The sequence below is a fragment of the Capsicum annuum genome, chromosome 6, assembly GCF_002878395.1.
Source record: "Capsicum annuum cultivar UCD-10X-F1 chromosome 6, UCD10Xv1.1, whole genome shotgun sequence".
In the NCBI taxonomy this organism is placed as follows: Eukaryota; Viridiplantae; Streptophyta; class Magnoliopsida; order Solanales; family Solanaceae; genus Capsicum; species Capsicum annuum.
In genome coordinates, this window is record NC_061116.1 from 109,052,793 (window position 1) to 109,065,514 (window position 12,722).

The following is a 12,722-nucleotide window of genomic DNA, read 5'->3' on the forward strand; positions in this document are numbered from 1 at the left end:
TAAAAAATATAAAATACTAAGGAGGTAAAATATATTTCTTAGATAACTCAAAAATCTCCTTCTTTATTAGTCTTATCTTGTCTTTTCAATGACACTGTCTCCTTATTCCCCTCAAAGTTATTAATGAATATTTAAAATCCATCTCTATTATTATCTCTCCTTCAGCCATAAATTAATTCATCTCTCTTCTTTCTATTTCTCTTTCTCTTCTCTTTAGGTTAATCACAATCATCTCCTTTTTTCTCTCTTTTTTCTCCTCTTTTTTTGCATGAGGATCCTTTTGGATCTCAATTAATCTATATCTTTTTTCGACTAAAATGGGTGTTTTGATACCTTTGCTTTTTTAACATTGCAGGTATGACTCACTATTGCTCTTTCCTTCTCATCTTTTTCTTTGTATGTTACTTAAATTAGATATTTACATTTATTGTATTTATTTATTTACCCATTATCCCTATCCTATTTATTGAGAACATTGAATAAAAGGTGGTTTTTAAGTCATGAATGAACGAACCATTATTTTTATTAAAATATGCAAAAAATTCATTTGTTGGGAGAACTTAAAAAGCCTTATTGGTAGTATTATTTTTTATGTCTTTTGTTTATTTCTTTATTTTTGGTGTTGTTGTTGATGTTGTTGTTGCTGTTGTTGGATTATGTGGTGTTTGTGTTGTTGATGGCGTTGGAACATATGATGTTTGTGTTGTTGATGGTGTTGGAACATATTGTGTAATTTTTTTATTATTGATGTTGTTGGTGATGTATTGTTGGTTTTGGTGGTGTTGCAATAGATTCCCCAACTATTACAACTAATGAATCAATTGTTGAAACAGATGAAGCAACTGTTAGAAGAAATAAACTAGTGGGAAGGCTGGTTTGATTTATTCCAATAGATGATCCATCTGTTGCAAGGCTGGTTTGATTTATTCCAATAGATAACCCATCTGTTGCAACATGTCAACCATATTTTTCCATAGATGAGTCGCTTATTGGAATATGTCAACCATCTATTGCCATAAATGCATCGCTTGTTGCAATAGATGACTCATCTATTTCCACAGATGCGTCGCCTGTTGCAATAGATGAGTTATCTATTTGGATGCTTGTTGTAATGTGTTATATTCATTCAATTTTGTGTTACCCTTTTTAAAAATTATTTAGACATCAATTGTAATATGTTTTTTATTCTTTTCTTGTTTGACATTATTTCTTTTTCTCTTGTTCGCGGATCAACAAAAGTGAAAGTGGATCAACTTTTGCCCGACCAACATAAAAGGCTAGAGTAAAGATGGATTCAGAGGAATACGCTGCTTGCAGATAAAACTACTTCATATGTGGGAGGTACGTATTACTGATCATGTAATCGTGAAAACACACATAAAGTACACCAATTTTGTGAATGAATTTTTTTGACCGATTAGGCATTAATCATTTAAAGAAGATATTGTATTTTACACTTAAGATTGATAGGTTCAAACTGATAAGGCCGAGGGACCAAGTAGGTGGTGTCAATACCCTTCTACGATTTAATAATGGTTTCGGTAATGTTTAGGTGTCAAGTTAGGAGAAGGGACCAAGTTTTTGGTGGCAGTGTAAAGATTTAATAGTGATTGGACTAATTTTAAGGGTTCAATGGACTTTTGAAAGTCCTCCAAGCCTCGCACTGCTGCAACCAAGAATGGAAATCAATATAGTTATTGCCCTGGTTTAAATTTATATGGTTTGGTTGCTCGGAGTGACGCTTATACAGAAGAAGGTACTTGGGAGAATATCTGTAAGGGAAAGGGTAAGTGTTGAAGATCATATATCAACTCAGACCTTATTAAATAAGAAACACAGGATAGCAAGAAACGTGTAGCGAATCTGACCGATGAAATTGACATGAAAAATAAAAAAACCAAATGAGCTGGAAAAAGTGTGTCCAAAAATGAAAATTCATTAGTCAATTTTGAAAAGAAAAATTGTAAAGTAAACTGGAGCTATGCACTTTACTGGGGAACTACGATTAGCTATCGTGGACTGAGTGACGACCCATAAAGCGCAAGATCAGAACTCTAAGGTTGCAGCTTTGCAAGCACCGAGAGTGGTAAAATGGTCAATCAGGAACAAACTTGAACCAATAACATCTGAAGTAAAAATAAGGGATCAAGCCAAGTTGGCAATTTCTGAAGTTACACTAGCATCCCAGGCCTACTGCTTGTGGTTCTAGTCGGGTCATAAGCAGTGGAAATGATAAGGCATATGATTTCTGCCTGACTTTAGACAATTTTATTTCTACTGCCATTGACCTGATTAGTACCATAAAAAAAGGCGTGGGATGCAAGTTAGAATACATAAATTGACACCTTGGCTTCCCTTATTTTTAATTTAGGAGTTGTTGGTTTAAGTTTCATTCTTGACTTAAAATCTTACCAATCCTCGGTGCTTGCCAAGCTGTTTCCTTAGAGTTCTGATCCTGTACTTTGTGGGTCTTCATTCAGTTCACGCTAGCTAGTCATAGTTTCCAAGCAAAGTGCCCAGCTCCAGTCTACTTTATCATTTTTTTCAACAATGACTGATGAATTTTAATTTTAGGACACACTTTCACATTTATAACTTATTCAGTTCTTTTATCTTTTAAGTCATTGACCAGATTGGCTAGAAGTTCCTTACTTGCTGCCTTGTGTTTCCTCTTAAACAAGGTTTGAGATGATATATGGTCTTCTTCATCTCCCCTTTCCTGCACAAGTATTCTCCCAAGCACCTTCTGTTGTATAACAACCTCCCCCGAGAAACCCATCTATATAAATTTGGACCAGGGAAATTTCTATTGGTTTTTCATTCTTCTTTGCTATATTGGGAGGATTCGAAGGCCTTCTCAAAGTCAATTGCACCATTTAAATTGGTCCAATCACTATTTAATGTCTACAATGCCATCACATATTGATCCTTTCTCAGAACTTGATGCAAAAATATAAGTAAAACCATCATTAAATTATAACAGGGAATCGACACCCCTTCTTGGAACCTTTTGGTTTTATTAGTTTGCACCTATCAAACTTAACTATAAAATGCATGATCTTGTTTGAAAGATCAATGCCTAAGGGTAAAAAATTGCATTCACAAAATCATTGTACTTTATGTGTGTTGTCATGATAACCTAATCAGCAATACATAACTCTCACGCATGAAAGTGGATCAATCCATCTGCATACACTTTATTCTTCCTACCCCATAAATATCAAAAAGTGTTTAATCTTCAATTCCTATCATGAACTAATGTACAAAACTATGGAGGCTCAATGGGTAACCCTCTTGAACGCCATAGGACTACATTCCCGTTAAGAAAAAATAGGTGCTACGTATGTAATGCACCATGATCATTGTAATATTAAACTTATGTTGTTGTTTGGTTTTGGACTTTGATAATTTTAACTCATTGTTGGGGATGTAAATGTATTTACTTGTTATATAAAATATGTTTTTAATAACTTGTGCATCAATAAAAATAGGTAACCAAATAGGAACTAAATATGAATGACTACAAAAAATATATTCAGCGAATTACCCATGTGTTATAGCAGATGGACATTGGATGAAAGAACATAATATACTTCATCAGAATGCATTGCGTTCAGCCAACACATAACCAATATGTTGTAATGGATGGAACATCTGTTGCACAAATCTTCTGGAAGAACACAACACAATTCTTGCCATTGGTTTGTGTTCTTCAAAGAGATGATAAATCTGTTTCAACAGATGGTCCATCTGTTGGAAAAACTGACTAAATGATTATTAATAAACAAAAGGCTTATTGAAAAGGTGAAAAGTCATGACTATTTAAAAAAGAAAAATAGTTCATAAAAAAATAATAAGAAAATAAATGATAAACACAATTAAAACTATAAAAATGGTTATTTAATTTTAATTAACAGATGCCCCCAATAGATGGTCCATTAGTTGCATCAAATAATCCATCTGTTACATTAAATAATTTATCTGTTACATCATATAATCCATCTATTGCAATAGGTAATCCATCTTTTGCAATAAGTAATACATCTATTGTATCAGGTAATAAATCTGTTGTATCAGATAATCCATTTTTTGTAATATGTAATCCATTTTTTGCACAGATGGATCATCTTTTCCAATAAATGGAAAATCTATTGCAATAAATAGATCATCTGTTGCGATAGATGGATCATCTGCTATCACAACTCAATAAAAATAGATATTAATAAAAAATGGTTATTGAAAAGGTGAGAAGTCTTTGATTATTTAATTGAGAAAAATAGTTATTTAATTTTAAGAACTAATTAATATTAAAAAGTTGAAGAGTCATGACTTGTCACAATGATAAAAAAAGTCACCAGCTTGATTTAATTAAGTCATGACTTTTCACAGTAATCAAAAAGTAACTAGCTTGAATGTAATTAATCAAAAGGGAGGTAAACGGTCGTAACTTTTTACCTACTACATATAGATTCAATCATCTATAAAAGGTCCCTCCATACTCGTTCTTTTTACTACACTTTATTTATTTCTTGTATCTTGTATTTCACATTAAATCTTCAACCACTTCTATTCAAAGACCAGATTCCTTTCCCTAACTCATGTGAGTTTTTTTTGGTGTAGATCTACCCATTTTGTAGTATACATCGTATTACATTCAAACTCTTTTCTCTACTTTTGTGTTTACATTTTTTGTCAATTCATGCTTGTTCTAGATATGTCTGATCCTATTTGGGACATTACTATTATGCACGGCACTGTACATGAACTTTAGAGGCAGGTTAATGACCTGCAGTGGGAGTTGGGCGCCATGAGAGCAAGGATGTTCCGAGAGATTCGCAGGCTGAGGAGGCCCTGCTGCTGCCGGATGGAACTTGGTCATCTGACAATAATAATAATAATAATGATAATGATGATAGTAATAATTAGGTCATGTTTTTATTTTATTGTATGTATTTTTTTAATCTTTATTCGATCTACGTACCAAATATAATTTTGTTTTTGTTTAATGAAAGAATTTATGTTTGGTCAACTTTGACTTTTTAATTCTTATTTAATTTTTATTCTATCTATTTATTCTTCTGAACATGTCGACGGTCTGAGGTAGGGATTGAGCGTTTGGAACAATTTTGAATCCAGTAGAAATAGCAAGACTTTTGAGTTTTTTCATTAAACTTTAGTAGCAATTTCTTTGTGATTCAAATTGTATAAATAATAACCTGCAACTTTAAGGTTTGCACAATTATCGTCACTTTTTCATAAGGCGGAGAAGCAGTTGGGAAAGGAGTGGGGGTGGGGGTCTGGAAAGTTTTTTTTCTTTTATTTATAATAAATAGTACTTCCTCCATTTCATTTTATGTGTCGCCTTTTTTACCAGGCACGGAGTTACTTTGTATAGTTTACAAAATTGCACTTCTTAAAGTTAATTTATTGATTACTTTTTAGTTTTCTATTCTTATTAGGTGGTACCCCATAAACATAAAATGGGAATAATATTATTTAATAGTTATCAAATAAGGAAAGATGATATTTTTTTTGTGACAGACCAAAAAGTAAATGACGACACATAAAATGGCTTGGAGAGAGAAATTTTTTATTTTAAAAAATTTATGACACTTTAACATGTGACAATTAGGTAGTGGTGCGTGGAAATAACTTTATTCTTAGATCTAAGATTGATCGAAAAAGAAGATAATAATATTACTTTCAAATTCTTTTCAGGGGTAATAGGACCCCCACAAATTTAAAATATCTTTTTAAAAATTTGAAATAACTTTAATGATGTTTTTATGTCTTTTCTCTATTTTGTTGGCATATCAATCTTTTGTAAGGTCAAAATGCTTTAGAAAAACAATAGGTTCAAAATCTACGTACCAATAAAACTAATGAGTAAGTTCACAAAATCATCATACGAAACATCACTTTGGATTGTCATAGCTATCATCTCTAGCATTTCACCATTCTTCCAACGCCATACATATCGATTGCTCTTCTCGATCCATTCACCATAATAATCCACCCCTATTTTTATTGATCCCTCCATTAGTGTTACCTAAATGAAGGCATTTGTTAAAAAAAGTTAATAATGACATCATAATAAAATTAATAGTGATTTTATAGTGCCATAATATGAACCCCAACAGATGAGTAATTTGTTGCAACTTGTGAATAATATATTGCAATAAATTAGTTATATGTTGCAACAGATAGATCACCTATTGGTAATTCATGTTACAGTACTGTAGAACCTGAAACTAATTCCAACAGATGAGTCATCTATCGAAAAAGTTGATACCTATATTGCAACAAATTGTACATTTGTTGCAACAAATGAATCACCTGTTGGGATGTACTACAAAACTTTTGAAACGGATTCCAATAGATGAGTGAAATATTACAACAAATACAGAACCCATAGCAAAAAATTAGTTATCTGTTGCAACAGACGTCTCATCTGTTAGAATCGAGTTCAGGTTTTATTGCAACAGGTGAGTAATATGTGTCAACAGATGACTCTTCTGTTGCAACAAAAAACTCATCTATTGCAATAGATGACCCATCTATTCGATTTATGTTAAAGAACTATAGAATCATAAATATGAAACCAATATATGAGTCTTCCATTGCAACAGATGACATACATATCGCAATAGATGAGTCATCTATTGACACAGATGAATCTTTTGTTGGGTTCGTGTTTATGATTCTATCTATTATTTTAAAAATAATAGTAGTGTACCCAGATGAGAGATTCAACTTAAAATCATAATTTTACTTACCAACGTCTCCTATGAAGTAATGCCAAAGTGATGTATGAAACTAAATTTGACCTAAAAAATAGGTCAAGTAGTAGTAGTTGCGGTAGCAACAACAAAAATGGTAAATAAGAAGAAAATTAAAATGATAATGAAGAAGTAGATGAAGATAATGATGCACAAGATGATGAATAAAGAAGCAGCAACAATAAACAACAAAAATGGTGAAGAGAGAGTAAACAATAATAATGAGAAAAGAGAGAAAACACGCATTTTTATTGCCTCCGTTTCTAGTTATATTAGGTCAACATTTAGATCAAAGTGTAAATTTAAAAATTTTTGGGCTATTCTCAAACTTTCTCAACTTTCTTAATCACTAATAAAGTAATTGTCACCTACACTCAATTATTAAAACTTGAATCACCTACATCTCATTTTCAAACTCTTTTGTCACTTTTAACTAAATTGCCCGGGATTCTATAACCCCATAAATAATTTCATATTGTTATTAATATGTCATTTGTTGACACCTGATAGAGAGAGTGAGCTTCACTTTGTTAAAGAGAGTGTGATAAAACAAAAAATATATTTTGTTTGTTAAAAATATTTTTACCTTTTTCTCTTCTAACCTTTTCTTTTCCTTATTCTTTTATGTTCTTTTTTGTTGAGTTTTTTTTTCATTGTTTCTTTTCTTCTTGTCTTCTTTGAAAGAAATATAAACCCAAAAGAGGTAAGTTGTAAATTCAATTAAAGGATGTAAAATTCATTTCAATAAAGATGATTATTAGCCGTTATTTTATCCGGCCAAAAAGGATCTTCCGGCAACAAAAAAATAGCCGATATATTTATTATTTCAAGCAGAAAGACATAGAACAAATAGTGATTATTTTTCTAAAATTACAATTATCCTAATTTCAAATATAATACTTTATCCTCTCCTTTTTCAAAGAGTAGTCACTAACTTTATTAACTCCAATATTAATTTAACAATGGTGCACTCTCTCGTTTAGTTCTCTAGTTTACCAACATATAATTCATTCAACTTTAGTAACAATTTCTTTGTGATTCAAATTTTAGAAATAATAACCTGCAACTTTAAGGTTTGCACAATTATTGTCATTTTTTCATTAGGGAGAGAAGCAACTACGAAAGGCGTAGGGGTGGGGGTATGGAAAGTTTTTTTCTTTTATTTATAAAAAATTGTACTTCCTTCATTTCATTTTAGTGTCACCTTTTTGACCAGGCACGGAGTTACTTTGTATAGTTTACAAAATTGCCTCTCTTAAAGTTAATTTATTGATTACTCTTTAGTTTTCTATTCTTATTAGGTGGTACCCCATAAAGATAAAATGGGAATAATTTTATTTAATAGTTATCAAATAAGGATAGATGATATTCTTTTTGTGACAGAACAAAAAAAAATGACAACACACAAAATTGGATGGAGGGAGTAATTTTTTATTTTAAAAAAATTTATGACACTTTAACATGTGGCAATCAGGTATTGGTGTGTGGAAATAACTTTTTCTTAGATCTGAGATTGATTGAAAAAGAAGATAATAATATAACTTTTAAATTCTTTACAAGGGTAATAGGACACCGCAAATTTAAAATATCTTTTTAAAAATTTAAAATAACTTAAATGATGTTTTTATGTCTTTTCCCTATTTTTACTGGCATATCAATCTTTTATAAGGTCAAAATACTTTAGAAAAACTATAGGTTCAAAACCTACGTACTAATAAGACTAATGATTAAGTTCAAAAAATCACCATACGAAACATCACTTTGGACCATCATAGATATCGTCTCTAGTATTTCACCCTTTTTCCAATGCCATACACATCAATTGCCTTTCTCGATCCATTGACCATAACAATCCACCTCTATTGTTATTGATCCCTCCATGTGTGGTACCTAAATAAGAACATGTGTTAAAAAAAGTTAATAATGATATCATAATAAAATTAATAGTGATTTTATAGTTACATAACATGAACCCCAATTGATGAGTTGTAATACCCCAAAAATTCAAGTCAATGCTAGAGTCATGTTTCAAGCTCATGCATAGTACATTATGGTTCTTTGATAGTTTTATGAGTTATTTTGATATATATTAACATCTCAAATAACTCTCAGATGTTAGACGAGTCAAAATAATCCTTACAAATTGAAATTTTGATAAGAATGCTGCTTTAGTCAACTTCAAATTAGCATATCTTTTTATCTACTCCGAATTTTCTATCTCAACACCCTCCAAGTTGTAGGAAATTAAATTATCTTTCAAACAATACTAATTTCTCCAAAATTCAATACTCAGGTGAGAAGTTATGACACTTTTAGTGAAAATAGTAGCTCAATACGAGCAGCACCGCGTCACGCCGATGTGCCATTTCACAATTGTCCTTTTTCAATGTGTCACCGCGATTGCCACTGCATTGCGCTAAGACGATTTTTTGTAGTTTTCAATTTCCAGTGAGGGACCAAAATTACCATCGCGTCACGCCAAAGTTCCAGTCTGTAGTCGTCCATTTCTAAAGGCGCAACGCGATAGCACCATGTCACGTCGATGGAAAAAATGGGGATTGTCCTTTTCTCCAGTGGCCCAATGTTATTGTACCACATCACATCGGCAAGCAAAATCAAGGTTTTCAATTCTCAATTTAATTTTTCAGGGACCATTTGGTCATTTTCCAAAGCCTCAAATTCATCCAAACACGGGATTAAAGCCCCAATAGCCTATTAGGTTATTATTTTATTCAATTTCTCCCAAATCAAAAGTAATCTCTTTCAAGAACAAACCCTAGTCTTCAAAATTCAAGATCAAACCTCAAGAATTCACCATAAATTCTCACGAATTGATCAACCCAGGTATGTTAAGTGTTTATTCATGGGTTCCTTTCACCCATAGAGTCTAAGTATTCAAATTTAAATTTAAAGTTGTGATTTTCACAAGTTACCATAATTTTAAATTGTGATTTTAACCATGAATCTCCATGAATCTTGACTTTATACCATGCTTACATGAAATTGTTGTTGTTTATCTAACCCCACCTATTTTAATGTTTTTATTCACAGATTTAAATCATGATTAAGTGTTATTAATGTCAAATTCATGCTATTACTCCATGTGTTATACTATTCCCATGATTAGCTTAAACTATGAATACCAAGTATTTGATAAAATGCCTATAAGAGTGAATTATAAGTAAATGCTTTCATATTATGTCCCTAAAGTAGGGGTGTGCAAAAACCGAATCGACCGATAAATGAAATTGATAAAAATGTTATTGGGTTATTGGGTTAACGATTTGGTTTTATAAAAAAATTTATTGGGTAAATGGTTCGGTTTTGGTTTTAGCTTATTGAGTTTTCAGTTAAACCGATAGCCCAATAAGGATACCTAAGTTATTGTTTTACTCCGATCTGTGTTATATATATACATATTTATATTACTAATATATATATATGCACACAAACACACATACACACACACTACTTATTCAAAATTCAGAGATTCACAAAGTATTTACCTATTCAGGAAAACAAAGGTGCAATACAAAGTTCGGGTATTGTCGTATTAGAAAGCTTAAAGCATTTAGTAGCTTCCAACAATTATGATTCGATTTTTTTTGAACTAACATTCAGTTCAAGTTTGAAGATTCTTGTAAACTAAAACGTACGGTGTATGTTTTGGTGGCAACTAAGATTTTATTTTTTTATTTTAGTTGTTACTATTTATATTTTATGAGTATTTTCTTATTGGTTAAACCGAAACCAAATCGTTAAGTACCAAAAACCAATAAACTAAAAATTGATAAGAAAATATCTTATTGGTTGGTTAGTGATTTTGCATATTTAAAAATCAAAAACCAATAAATCAAACCAATAACACATAAAACCGAACCGAACCGACCGATGCACACCCTTACCCTAAAGTTTTGTACTATTTTACTATTATTGCTACCGAGTCCTGGGGTCATGAATACCCAAAAAACTTAGTTGTTTACTTTGTATCAGTACCTTCAAATTAGTTTTAGAATATGTTATGAGAATTATCAATTTAGTCAATCATCATAATCAGTTAAACTCAGAACAGTTCAGTCTTCTGAGTCAGTTCAGTTGGGAGTAGGATTTAGCACAGAGCAAACCCAGGGATTGAGGCTCACCTGCCAGTTGAGGGCGAAACTTTAGTAGCAGTCCTTGTATTCTAGAACTACGTAGCCAGCGTAGGTTGAGATATTAACCTACTAGTTGAGGGTTGATATCATACGGGTACCTGCCAGTTGAGGGTAACCCTTAGTCCTTTGGGACAACACTCTAGTGGATCTACACAGCCAGTGTTAGTACCCATGGAATGGTACTGACACCCTCCCAACTGGGGTCATAGCTTGGACTATAAATTGCTCATTTGGGGTATGTCGATTAGATGATAGTTCCCACAGTCTCCGTCCAATAATCAACTCAGTAATTCAGTTTTAGCTGCTTGACCATAACGTACAGATATAAGTAATCCAGTTATCATATTTCAGTATTTTAGTGTTTATAGAATATATTTAGAATATGTTATATGCTTGGTCATGCATCCTTAGTTTTTACAGATTTCATGTATCCTCAGTTTTATCAGATTTCACGCATCTCTAGTGCTTACAAATTTTATACATTCTATTTAGTGTTTCATGCTACTTATTCAGCCAGTTATTACTTATGTTCATGAAATCATGCATATCAACCTACCTCATTTAGCATACCAGTACATTCAAAGTACTGATTACATACTATTTTCTTACGCTATAATATATCATTTCATAGGTTCGGACGCTCACTTCCTAGATTGCGGATAGACTTTCCAGATTATTAGCCATAGCAGTAGTGAGAACTAATATTTCGAGGACAGACTATTTTTATCTTTATGTTTTTAGTTCTGTAGTTAGATGGAGTTAGTTGGGGCCTGTCCTATCAACTCTTATTCAAGTAGTTTAGAGGGTTTCAAACATTTCAAATAGTCAGTTGGTTTATCTTTATATTAGCAGTTTTAGATTGTTGTTTTCCAAATTCATGATTTAGTATTGTTTTCAGTTTCTAAAACCTTATGTCTTATCAGTTGTTCTTTCGCATATATCATTATATTATTTAGTACTTACAGCAGGTACCAACTCATGGTCCTTTGAGACTGTAAGCACCGTATGGCGCCCAGGGCGTACTCTTAGGGCATTAAAAAATTGGTATTAATGCCTAATAAAAAATATCCCAGGAAGTCTAAAAGCCTCTTCAAGTAGAGTCTTATGCATGGGTGTGAAGTGCACCACACTTATGGGAAAGAGGCCATGAGGTGTTTTAGGAAAAGTTCCTTTCTTTCAGTGTTCATGTCGTGCGACTGGGCATGATGCTTATGTTAAAATATCTATCTAATCTATTCTCCCTTCTGTTTATAGATTATGCCTCCCAAAAAGACAAATAGAAGAAGAAACATAAACCAGCCAACACCTCCGCCCATTTAGAAAGATCCTCTAAATGAGCATGTTTCTTATGTAGAATTCAGAACTATATTCACTACTCTAGGCCATTCTATAATGGCTCAGAATGCTCAGCCAGTCGTTGTTCTGACCAATCCCATGGCCTATACTACCGCAGTTAGGATTAGGGACTTTACCTGAATGAATCCTTCTCTGTTCTCAGGATCCAAATCTAAAGAGGATCCGTAAGAATTCTTAGACATGGTGCAGAAGGTAACATACATTATGGGGGTAAATTCTAGTGAGAGTGCTGAATTAGCCACTTACCAATTGCAGGATATGTCTCATATATGGTTTAAGTAGTGGAAGGTAGATAGAGGCGCGAATGTAGGGCCTATAGAATGTGAAGAGTTTGCCACTGCCTTCTTAGATAGGTTCTTTCCATTGGAGTTAAGAGAATCCAAGGTGTTAGAGTTTATTAACTTAAGGCATGGAAAGTTGAATGTGAAGGAGT